The sequence below is a fragment of the Mustela nivalis genome (assembly GCF_964662115.1).
Source record: "Mustela nivalis genome assembly, contig: HAP1_SCAFFOLD_392, whole genome shotgun sequence".
NCBI classification, from domain to species: domain Eukaryota; kingdom Metazoa; phylum Chordata; class Mammalia; order Carnivora; family Mustelidae; genus Mustela; species Mustela nivalis.
The window spans coordinates 403295-416624 of record NW_028136259.1 but is presented as its reverse complement, the minus strand read 5'-3'; positions in this window follow the sequence as shown (position 1 = coordinate 416624).

Genomic DNA, 13330 nt, shown 5'->3' with positions numbered 1-13330 from the left:
CAGGAAACATCATGTGTTGGACTGGATGTGGAGAAAGGGGAACCCTCCTACACTGTTGGTGGGAAAGCAAGTTGGTACAGCCACTTTGGAAAACAATGTGGAGATTCCTCAAGAAATTAAAAATAGAGCTTCCCTATTATCTTGCAATTGTGTTACTGGGTATTTACCCCAATGTTACAGATGTAGTGAAAAGAAGGGCCATCTGTACCCCAATGTTTATAGCAGCAATGGCCACAGTCGCCAAACTGTGGAAAGAACCAAGATTCCATTCAACAGATGAATGTATAAAGAAGATGTGGTCCATATACACTATGGAGTATTATGCCTCCATCAGAAAGGATGAATACCCAACTTTTGTCGCAGCATGGACAGGACTGGAAGAGCTTCTGCTGAGTGAAATAAGTCAAGCAGAGAGAGTCAATTATCATATGGTTTCACTTATTTGTGGATAGAACCAGTAGCATGGAGGATAATGGGAGATGGATAGGAGAAGGAAGTTGTGGGAAATTGGAAGGCGAGGTGAACGTGAACCATGAGAGAATATGGACTCTGAAAAACAATCTGAGGGTTTTGAAGGGGTTGGGGCGGCGGGAGGTTGGGGGAACCTGGTGGTGGGTATTAGAGAGAGCACAGATTGCATGGAGCACTGGGTGTGATGCAAAAACAATGAATACTGCTACGCTGAAGAAAATAAATATATTTTTTTAAAGACAAATGATGGGAACCAAGGGGGAACCAGCCACCTTCCTGTCATAAATGCTGTTGTAAGGCTGTTTTCTAGCTATAGTTCTAATACCTTCCTGTCCTCACCGTCCTTTCATTCCCTGTTCTCCTTCTCTTCATGAGTCCAATTCTTTTTGGTTATAAGTAGTAGAAACCCAGTGCAAAGTAGCTTAAACACAAGGGAATTTATCCACACATGAGACTTAAAAGTTCAGGATTTGAATAACTTCAAACAGCTGCATGTAGATGTTCTACTCTCAGTTCTGTTGTTGTTGTTGTTGTTGCTGTTTTCCCCCTGTTGTCTTCATTCTTGCTCACATATGTCCAGGTTGCAGGATAGACTGCCCCAGCTGCACTAGACATTCACAATTTTCATAGCCATCAATCTCAGAAGCCATTAGTGTCTCTCCCAGTATTCCTACAAAGACCCTCATTGATGGGTCTGGGTAGTGTGTCCACTTGGCATAAGAATTATATGGACTACACAATGTGCAGTACTCAAAAGAAAAGGTTTCTGGACAGATTTTAAATGTAACCCATGTCCATTATATCTTCCTAAGAAAGTATCTGGATAGTAACATGGCCCCAGGCCAATGTTCCTAATGCAGTAAGAACTAATCTCTTAATGCAGGGAAAATGCACAGCTTATAATTATGGATAAGGACTAGATCTAAGTTTGGAGATCTTCAACCTAGGAGGAAAGTCTCTTAGAGAGAATTAAAGCTTTGATCTGCTGTTACCCTCTAGTATTTCCCATTCTTTTTAGCCATTTACTTATATGGGTAAGCATAATGGTGGGCAGATTGACTCGAGAAGAATTTCTGGTCTCAGAGTCTCCTGAACTAAAATCAGTCTTTTTCCCTCTCCCTCCTTCTATCCCTCCCTCTGTACCTTCCCACCCCATCACCAAATGTGATTGGATTTCCTTTGACCCATTGTATGTAGGACTCGTTCGGAATCCTGAAATGAGACATCCAACAGAAATCTTGAGACTAAAATTTTTGTGTTCAAAGTGGGGAACTGGATATGTTTCCTTATACTGATGTGTGGTCATGTAATTGTGTCAATAATGAAAGTTCTAGATGTAGTTACTTTCATTAATTTCCATCTCACAAAGTAATAAGTGTTCTGTAGTGAGTGCCTGGGAAGATGGCTCTTGGCAAATCTGGAGAATATAAGAAAAGAAGAGTTCTTCTGGGTAAACGTTCTTGGTACCAGGTATTAGAAGCTTTTGTAGAGCTCAAATGCATACTAAGAAATTTAATTATATACTCATATATTTTAGGTATAGTTTATTTTATAAAGGGTCAAACCATTATATTAGCATGATGACTGTGTTTTTCTTGTGGAAAATTTAGAAACAGACTAATAATAAAATGTCCTCCTGCCCTGCACTATCAAAACTAGATTGATTTAGTTTGAGAGAGTTGATCATAGTCTTACCATGACAGTTTCAACACTATTTTACACAGCATTCTCAGAGTATTTAACATTTACTTTGACAGCAAAGCTGTGGAAAGAAAATTTCTGAGTGGTTATGAATGAAAAACCAGGTAAGAAGCTTGACTTAAAGGAATAATTTGTATTCTGTTAATTGTCCTATGGGTCTTAAAGAAATGAGATAGACAATAATCAATTCTTAGTGGGCTAATGAGGCACAACATCTGAAAAGTTGGCACGTATATTGGAAGTTCCTTGATGATGAATGATGCTGAACATCTTTTCAAGTACCTGTTGGCCATCTGTATGTCTTCTTTGGAAAAATGTCTATTCAGAGCCTCTACTCATTGTAAAATCAGACTGTGTTTTGTTTTGTTTGGCTATTGAGTTGTATGAGATCTTCATGTATTTTTTTATTTTTATTTTTTCCAGCATAACAGTATTCACTGTTTTTGTACCACACCCAGTGCTCCATGCAACCCGTGCCCTCTCTAATACCCACCACCTGGTTCCCCCAACCTCCCACCCCCCACCCCTTAAAAACCCTCCAATTGTTTTTCAGAGTCCATAGTCTCTCATGGTTCACCTCCCCTTCCAATTTCCCTCAACTCCCTTCTCTCTAATTCCCCTTGTCCTCCATGCTATTTTTTCTGCTCCAAAAATAAGTGAAGCCACATGATAATTGACTCTCTCTGCTTGACTTATCTCACTCAGCATAATCTCTTCCAGTCCCATTCATGTTGCTGCAAAAGTTGGGTATTCATTCTTTCTGATGGAGGCATAATATTCCATAGTGTATATGGACCACATCTTCCTTATCCATTTGTCCGTTGAAGGGGATGTTGTTTCTTTCCACAGTTTCGTGGCCATGGCCATTGCTGCTATAAATACTGGGGTAGAGATGGCCCTTTTTTTTTTTTTTTTTTTTTTTTTTTACAGATGGCCCTTCTTTTCACTACATCTGTATCTTTGGGGTAAATACCCAGGAGTGCAATTGCAGGGTCATAGGGAAGCTTTGATATCTGCTCTACTCGAAGTCCTATTTCTATGTTCCCTTTTAATTGACTGGCACCAACATTCATTTGGACAGGTTATTTTATCTCTCATCCTATCGACCACTGAATTCTGAAATTTTTTACCTTCAAAACATCTTTTGAATTCCTCTGTAAGTTTCTGCTATAATCTGAACAACATTTTTTTAAAATGTGGAATACTGCATTATTAGTCTTAAAAATGGCTTTCTTGTATGCAATCTGATCTTCACCCTGGAAGAATAACCTTTTCAAATATGAATCTGTTGATACCACCGTTTAGACAAGTCACTTCAGAAATTCCCCGTTACATTGAAAATAAAGACTCTATTAATAAACATAAGTTGCCAGTGCCTGTATGATCTGGCCCCTCCCTTAGACTCTGGCTTTCATGTGCACCACCTCCCTCATTCCTCTAGGCTCTGACCTCTCTGGCCATGTTCTCTCTTGCCACAGAGTCTTCTCACATGAGGCTCCCTCTGTCTGGATCACTCTTCTACCTCTCCACTACTTACCAGGTGAACTCCTAACTTCCCGCAATATAAGCTCAAGCTTTAGCTTCTCAAGTCTGCGTTCGTGGACCTGACTTGGAGCTCTTTCTTGGCACTTTATCACTGATAATTTTGCATTTGCTTCTATTGTTATTGTTAGCCAATAATGCCTGTCTTTCTTATTGGAATCAAGCTCTACAAGGTCACGATTTATGTCTGGCAATCATTAATTCTGTAGTCCCAGGCAAGAGAATGTAATAGGAGTTCAATAAATAGTTGTTAGATGAAAGATTGCTTATATTGCTTTACACCTTACTTTTCTATCTAAAAGAAAGCGGTGTGCGATTACTGTTAGGTTTGGGCTGTCTTGAGCATTGTTGTGAAGTGGCCAGCAGAACCTTCAATGGCATACATGAAAGGGATGTTGCAGGCTACTGTGTATGTTCTTCCAGAGAAGGTTGTGGATAGAGTAGCCCAATTTCTCAGAAGAAATAGATGTTGCTCTCACCTTATTTCCTCTCTAGCCATGCAAAAAGCAGACTAAATGGAGCAAGTTAATTTAGCACATTTTCAGATGAAGTCTCACACTATTCCTGGGATGGGATAACATTATAGGATAGTCAAGGTCGTCTGAGATTGGCTATGGACAGTTGCAATTGGTGTTCTTCCATACACGTTGGGAAGCATGTAGAAGTTTCCAGAAGTGTTACCCAAGATAAAAAATCTTGTTTGCTACTGAAAAGCTGTTCCCACCTTTTCTGGGTATGTAGAGCCTTTATTGCATCCCAGTGTGTAACCCTAACTCATGCACCTTGAGAAAGATACAGTATCCAGACCCCAGCAAGAAATTCTAATGGATCTAAGCCAATCATTGTGACCCAGTTTCCTTGTCAGTTATTGAATCTGATGCGGACATGCCACTGCATGTGAGAGGCCTTCGTGTTCTTGGAGAAAAGGCTCTTCTCTTGTTATCAGAGGCACATAGATAAGCAGTCCCCCTCCTTCTGCTCAATGCTGTCTTGTCTGAATGGGGTCCTGAGAAGGCTGCAGCCAGCTTGTGACATGGGAACTAATCTGCAGATGAGAGATGTGCTGAGCATGGCAGAGAGGCTAAGGTAGAAAGCTCTGAGCTGCAGGCTAGTTCTCCTCACTGATATGGCTGGGTAAGCATGCACAATTACCTGGACACACACACACACACACACACACACACACACGTTTGTATGTGTGCAGCAAAGAATTTGGCAAAACATCATGTGCTTCGATTTCCTTCTGCTGTTGCATGTATATACGTAAAAGTTATCTCCATCATGGGGCAGAATTTTGTTGTGCTGGGTTTCAGGAATAAAATTGAAAATTAACCACTTTCACCAATTTCATTTAGAGGTGAAATAAAAACTGTGGAATGGAAAACACTGAGAAATTTCCCAGTCTCTACCACTTTTAAGAGCTTGGAGAGTACGCTGGCCCCACTTGGATAACCCATGATCTGCTCCCTGTCTCAAGGTCGGCTGATTAGCAATCTTAGCACAACTTTAATTCTCTTTTGGTACATAACAAAGCATAGTCATGAGTTCTGGGGAATAGGATGCAGACATATTTGAGTGTCATTCACATCCTTGCCATCTTAGTATTTCTTTCATTGTAAGTTGATTCAAAAATTTATCCATTTGGTAAACTTTTGGGCACTTGCTTTGGAAATGTGAGAAATGGTCCCTGCATTTAAAAAGGTGGTAATTTAGTGATGTCTTGATCATAAAATGTTTTAATTTCTAGCATTCAATTTAATGATAAAGGAGATATTGTTCTAAATAGTCTAGCCATCCTGTCTCAGATATTCTAGAGGTTATGTGTATATGTATGTTTTTCATTTTCTAGTGGAGCAACAAGAAGTTATACTGAAGTAAATCTACTTTTATCCAGAGGCGCAGCTGGAAGGACATGGAGACAGTGTGCAAATTGTTATTTCCTTGCTTGTCTGGTGGTTTTCCCTCTGCGTCAATGGCTGCATTATGTATGAAGAATTCAGGTCTTGTTATTGTTTTATGATAACTTACAGACCTGAAAAGCAAAATAAGAATGCAGCTTTCCCTGTTTTCACAGAATTTCAGCTGAGAACAGTGGGTGGTAGACTCTTCCTTGCATCCATAAAGTTCAGTGGTGGCCATTTCCAACAGTCTAAAAGGAATAAAGAGTTCTTGAAATTTTCTTTGACATACATCAGGAAAACATACATATGTAGGTGCACGTGAGTCTGTGAGTGGCTTTTCCTCTCTCCTCCTCCTTGTGGAGAGACTTGCAGACTCTTGCCTTGAGAATTCTGAAGTTAGGACTTTGGCAGGAGTTAGCCATTAGCACGGCAAGGAGGAAGGGCAGCAGAAAAACATGCCACTTAGAAAGTAAGGATATGTGATTTTGTGGATCAATGGATATTGCATAGAGGAGCTGCACTTGAGTGAACAGACATGTCCCTCTCTGAAGAGCAGGGGACCTCAGCAGGAGTTTGTGTGGCGTAAACCACAAAAGGGATTTTAAGAGGAGTCAGCTGGAAGAGTATCTGCACTGGGGAAGGCAAAGACTCCACCAATGAGATCCAAGATAATGGGCACAAACTGTCACATTTATGGTTTGAAATAAATACCCTCAACTCGAGGAGACTCTTTACCTGTCAAAAAAAAAAAAATGTCACATGCATGGGAAGGAGTATGTCAAGATCTGTGTTTCATAATTGTGAATAAACATAGTATGAACCTTCGCTTTGGGTTTTGCCATTTTGTCCTTGGGATTTGTTGCACAGGGTCAAAGTGGAGCTGGTCTCTGATCTTTAGGAGGTGGAAGAGGGTCACTGAGCAGTAGATAAGATAATTTCTTGTTAAGTGATGGGCACTGTCTCTGCGGTCCGTTGTGGGAGATGGCCAGGAGAGGAGGTGACTGAAAGGGAGGAAGGCCCTTGTGATCCTCCTTGAGTAGGATGACTACCTCTGCTCTTTTCAAAAGGCACAGACAGGGTTATCATCTCTGCATTTCTGAAGGGGTACATGGAAATCTAGGTGCCTTCAAACTTTACTTCTAAGTATACCCAACTGCTTCCAGAATAAATGTGGTAAAGTAATGTGCAGCACAATGTCTCCTCAAGTTGATCTTGGGTCTTCATATATGTACCCTCTGGTCCTGCCAGCCATCAGTGATTTGAAGATTCTTCCTTTGGTCAGAGGGGGACACCTTAGCCAAATTGAGGCAAATAGCCATTGTTGATTAGAAACTTCAAAATCACCTAGTCCCTCTAACCAATGGCAACGGGGACAAAGTAACGAAAAACTAGCCTGTGAGAAGTAGAGCTCTACCCTAGAAAAAAGTCTGCTGAAAAGTTTTTGGTCTCAAAATGCTTATATAGGAGGAATCAACCTGGAGCACAATTCATATAAAGAAAATAATGAAGCTTTTTCTCAGGGAATGGGCAAAGTATTTCTCAACATTCCTGAAGTCACCTGAAACTGTAATGCATTTCACCACATTTCAATAAGATAATAAAAAAGTGCTGTGGGAATAATAACGTGTCTTGTACGCATTTGTCTGAGATGAAATAAGCCACCAGGAGTGTATAAAATCTGTAAGTATTGTTGAAAAGGGTATTCAAATTATAGATTATATTTACTCATTCCTTACTGGCAAAGGAACTGTGCAACACACTAGCTTTTATTCCTTTTAGTACTAACAAATTTTTGGCAAACGGCCTCGATAATGTATTTCCTTTAAAACACCAGAGAAAGTATTGAAATTAAAGTAAGCTATTGCTTATTTTTAAAGTTACCAAATTTCTATTCTTGAAATAGTATGACCTTCATTTTTAAATGGTATAGATAATGTAGGAAATGAACTATATTTCTTGGTCAACAATCTGAAAAATTCATAAAACTCTGTTCCGTCTTTGACTCTTGAACCGAGCAGCAGTAGTGTGCTCTCAGAATTTCCATTAGAGTTGATGCAAGACACAGGTGTGCTTTTAGAGGGAACAATATCTGGTGTCCTGTTATTTGAATAACATTATAAAAGACGGCTTTAGAGATAGAACCAGTATGGGTAGGATACAAAAACTGAGAAAAAAAAGTCTGTGTTTCTTTATGTGGGTGAATATTTGTGAAATTTCATTAGTTGCCTAGAGAATAGAGAGTATCTGTTGAAAAAAAATAATTGTGGAAAGAGAAGAATGGAAAGGAAAACCTTAGAGGATTAATGTATTTTGGAATCTGTTTGCAATCTTCTGTGTGTGACAGAGAGGGAGAAAGAAAGGGAGGGAGGGAGAAAGAGACAGAGGAGAGAGAGATTAAGGGAAAGAGGAGAGGGAGAGAGAGAAAGAGGGGAAGAAAGTAAGAGGGATTAGTGACTGCTACCTCTATTGGTAATATCTATTCAAAAGCTATGCTTACCTACTAAGGGTGTTTTAGGCTTCACTATCTCTATGCCATATATCTGTTTCTGCAATAAATGACTTTAAAAAAAAACCTCAATACACCTATCATGGCTTGCAATTGATTCTTGGCTCAAGATTTAGTTGGCTTTAGGTTTTTATTGATGAGCTATGTGTTATTCTTATTAACAATTCTTTTATGATTTCCATAGCAGTTTAACACCTGGAATATAGTTTTTATTTTGGAGGAAGAAAACTTATTTATTTCATTTTATTTTCTTTCAAGGTCTTCTAACATCATGACCTTGATGATTTTCCTAATTGGGTTGTTGATGATAGTTATTATTTGAATGAATTAACTGTCATATGGGCTTAATCAACCTGAAACTTTAAGTGTGTGGGTTTTATTTTGTTGGACCAACATCATAACAGAGGATAAAAAAAAATGGTACCCTTGTGAATCCCTGAAGACAGGCTCTAGACATCTGACATGCCTGTACAAAACATAATCACTTATTTTGCCTGAAAGCACATGCCAACGCCATTTGCTATGTTTCTATGTTGCTAGATACTGGGTTTTGTATATCCCTGAAGTCAGTTTACCTCCACGTGCCTTGTTGTGTCTGATAAGCTGATTCTCCTCAACTGTTTAGGGCACAGATATCACACCAGACTTGAGAAAAATGTACTTTTGGTTAGATTTTGTTGTGTCACATTATGGAATTCCTTTTTCTCTTCTACTTTCAAAAAGGTAGTATTCCATAGAACACATTTCATGATTCCTGCATTTTGAAGATTATCCTTCAACATTCCAGAGTGTGGTGAAGATCTGGAGGGCTTGGCTCGAGTGTCCAGTGAGTGAAGACTTTTGTTATGACAAAATAATAAGGTGTGGGCTTTTTATTGTGAAGTCTCCCTGGAATGTTAGTGCTATTTTTTTTAATTTTTTTTTTTTACTTACTAAAAACCTTACAGTGAACACTTAAATCTAATACATTTGGTTAAAATGAAGTACATGATTTATAATTCACAGTCAGTTTCCTGTTGATACCCAGAAAACTGATGCTGATCCCAAGCCATTTTAGAAAAGCAAATAAAATTGTAATCATGATTGATAATGTGTAGGGGAATTGCACTTCCTTTACCTAAATTTGCTTTCCAGGTTAATGTATGTTAATATACTTATAAGAATAAACTTTCACCCCCCCCCCAGTTTTGTCATCAACCGCTGTGGCAATTTCCTGCCCTGCCAACCAACGCATGTGGACCCATGCAGAGACAATAACTTGAGCGTACATGTACACACACACTCTTACTCAGGGATGAGGTCTCACGTTGTCTTGTTGGACTTCTTGGTAATTGCTGTTAGGTCTCTCCCTGACAATCATCACCTCCTAACTTACTTACTTATCTTGTGTGTTTTCTTCTTCAGCTGCTAGAATGTAAATCCCATAGGGACAGAGATTTCTGTTTATTTTGTTCTTTGCTTTATGGTCTGTGCCCACAAGAACGTCTGCCATAATACAAATGCTCAAAAAATATTTGTGAAGTCAATGAGCAGATTGCATGCCTTTAACACTAGAAAAGAGATTTATTATTACTGTGTCAAAAAGAAAGAAGTGTTGGCAACTACCTCTCATCTACCCTCCCTCTTTTAGTAGGATATTCTTTGAGTCTATTTTTCTGATGAAAACTGAAATTCCTAACAAGAAATGTGGTTGCAGTGACTCTTCCTGGATTCTGACTCCATTTGCAGTCCCTGCCCTGCCTCTTGAAGAAAATCTGGGCAAAAGGATTCTGTCTTAGGGCATTGTCGGTGCAGTGTAAGGATGATGAAGTCCACAGTTGTTCCGCTGTGATTCAGGTCAGATGCCCTCTGAGAAAATCTTGAACTTTAGAATTCTTAAAGCCTTTTTCTTTTTGGAGAAAAGAATATATTCTTTGCAATTATCTAAGCAAAAAGAGAAAATGAAGGCTGACAGTCTCTATTGACTTTAGAAAAATAAGCAGAAAGATCATTTTAAATCTATAACTTCCAGAAATATCAACTCTCCTCTGCATAGCATCAGATATTAAGTATTTATTGTGTATTATGTATGTAATATGTGTGTATATATGTATACACTGATATGTGTGTACATACCTAAAAAACAATAACAGATATAAGTCATGGACTGAGTATCAAATCAAAGTGACAATTTTAAGTGCTTGTATATTCTTCACTATAAGGATAGACATGTTATAATTTGATTATCTCTCTTTTTAAAAAAAATTATTTAGTTAGTTCACAGACCAATCACAAGAACACAGAGAGGCAGGCAGAGAGAGAGGAGGAGCAAGCAGGCTCCCCGATGAGCAGAGAGCCCAATGAGGGGCTTGATTCCAGGACCCTGGGATCATGACCTGAGCCGAAGGCAGAAGCTTTAACCCACTGAGCCCTATCTCTCTCTCTCTTTTTTAAGTTACTCTCAGCTGATATATTTTTTTATAAATGTTTATTTTTAAGTAACCTCTACAGCCAGCATGGGGCTTGAACTCACAACCCTGAGATCAAGGGTCACATACTCTACTGAGCCAGCCAGGCACCCCTACAGTTTGATACTTACATGGCCAACAAATTCTTTAACTTTAGATGCTATGAATATATACTTTGATAAACATTGACCAACAAAGCTATACTTAAATCACCGTAAGGATCTTTCTCCATAGAAAAAAGAAAAAAGTTGGGGGGGAGAGGATGGGAATAGGGGTAAAAGTCATCTTATCTTGCAGATTTGCAGCATAAAAGTATATTATGTATAGAGGTGATGTATTCTTTGGAATTTGAAGGCAAAAATGTTATATGGAAGAACTTTTCTGAACTTTCTGGGCAACTGGCATAGTATGCATTCAGTCTCTTTTGTAACTTCCTTGAAAACCTATTTACTTTGTTAAAGCAAAATCCTTTTGTTGTTATTTTAGAAACTTTAAGAGCCAATCGAGGGAATTATAAGATCATTTTTTGCATTACATGGCTATTAATTTATTGAGAGAGAAAAGGGATGCTCTAGATATATTAGTCCCATATAATTAATTTACTTCAAAGCTTACTTCAAGGAGGTGAACTAGAGTGAACCCAAACTGTAAACTTAGATAGCAAAATGAATGACATAAGTAGGAAAAAAGATAGGGGACTGTCTCCAGCTCTGATGACATAAATAGAAGACTGTCCTCTTACTGTAAATAATGGGGCAAAATATGTTGAGCTATTATCTTCAGAAACTGGGCAATAAATAGTGGAGGAAAAAAGAAAACAAATGTGGTGAACCATAGAACCCCTCTGACCTCCTTAGAGACATCTTCCAGACTGCAGTCCAGGAAGGAGATTCTAAGCAAAGCACAGAATTTTCTCCAAGTCAAGGAGACCAAGCAGAGTTTGGGGGTGGGGAGTGGAAAATGTGAGGCTGAGTGCCAGGGAAGAGGGAAATCTGGAGATATAGTGCCTCAGAAATGTACACGGGGTTCACTTCAGTTTGTCTTCAAATCTCTAGTCACGGATGTGGGTGATCAAATTCTTTGAAGTCAGGCAAAGCTTGGCTAGAGCCTATCACTAAACACTGAGCCACACATGCATGGGATAAAACTCTGTGAGCTGAGGCAAAACATAACTAGAGAAATAGATGCTAAAAAGTTGCCTGAGCTCATCCAGAGCTGGGGATGTTTTGGACAGCCAGAAAGCAGAGTCGTCATTCGGACTTTTCCATAGAAACTCCAAAGAGTTTTGCCTCATATTATGACAAAACCAGCCCTGGGACTAAAGACTACTCTAGACTTACCCTAACAAGGCTTAAAAACAAGTCTTGAAAAATCAGACTGATGCATCCATAACTTCCTGTCAGATCAAAGTCCAACAGTATTTAAAGGAAACAAAGAAATCTAGTACTCAACATACATAGTCGACAAGGCCCAGCACCTAATAAAAAATTACTAGGCACTTAAAATAGGAAATTATGACCCACAACTCCGGTAGAAATCAACAAACAGCCAACAGTAGCGGGACTCAGTGATGGCTCTCAATGACCATCACCTCCTGATGGTCATGCCCTTTAGTCTTCTTGCACTTTGTGTTAGCATGCGTTGCTATGGCCAGAAGAGTGCATTAGCAGTGCTCCTGTGTGACATTCTAGGCTAGGACAAGAGCACAGTTGAATCCCTTGTTCTGGAAGAAGCCAGCAGCTACACCATAAGCAGCCCCCGTAATGAGGCTTAGGTGGAGAGGAACTGAGACTTCCCATCCCCATGAGTTAGCCACCTTGAAAATGAATCTTTTACCTGCTCCAGTCAAGCCTTCAGACACGTGCATCTCCAGCTGACATCTGACTAAATCTCACGAGAACTGCGAGATAGTACACCCAATCAAAGCCACTCCCCAATTCCTTAACCACAGAAAATATGAAAGACAGTAAATGTGATTATTGGTTTATGCCACTGAGTTTTGGGCTAATTTCTTAGGGAACAATAGAGAGTTAATATAGGAATTGGTACTGTCACTCTAATAAAAACCCCCAAATCTAGGAGTGACTTTGGGACTCAGAAAGTAGGGAAAAGCTAGAACATCTTAAGGAGACTTTTAATGAAAGGCCAAAGGCCTTGGAGCTACTACTAACAACCTTGTGGCCCTTGAGGAGGCTGCCACGGAGGCGAAAAGTGAGGAGAATATGTTTGTGGAGACCGGTGAAAAGAGAACCCCTGTTACATGGTGGCCAAAAGTTGAGAGGCACGGTCGATGGCCCTGATACTGTGGTATCCTGGGAACTAGAGAAGGCCCTGAGTCAGCTGGATGATTAAACTAAGAATCTTTGGGAGCAGGTGCCATCTGGCTTCCTTTTGCAGTTTGTTGCACAACGTAAAGAAGAGGGAGACAATTTAAAGGAAAAGTTGTTAAACATGAGGAAACTGCTAGGTTTGAAAGTGCCCTGTCTCTTCAAATAGCAGACAAGGCTAAAATTAAGAAATGGATCTAGGAAAAGATCAAGTCCAAAGAACTTTTTAGGAAAGCATGGTCTCAAGATGAAACCAGGCATGGAGGTGAGTGACATCATCAAGATGGCAACACAATGGCTCCCAAATGCAGCCCTCCTCCCAAGAACAACAAGTGACTGTCCATAGGCAAGACACCACTTGAAAATCCAGGACGTGGGGGTAGGGTTGAAGCACCCCCTTCCCCCAGAACACAGAGACTGAAAAGGGATTGCATT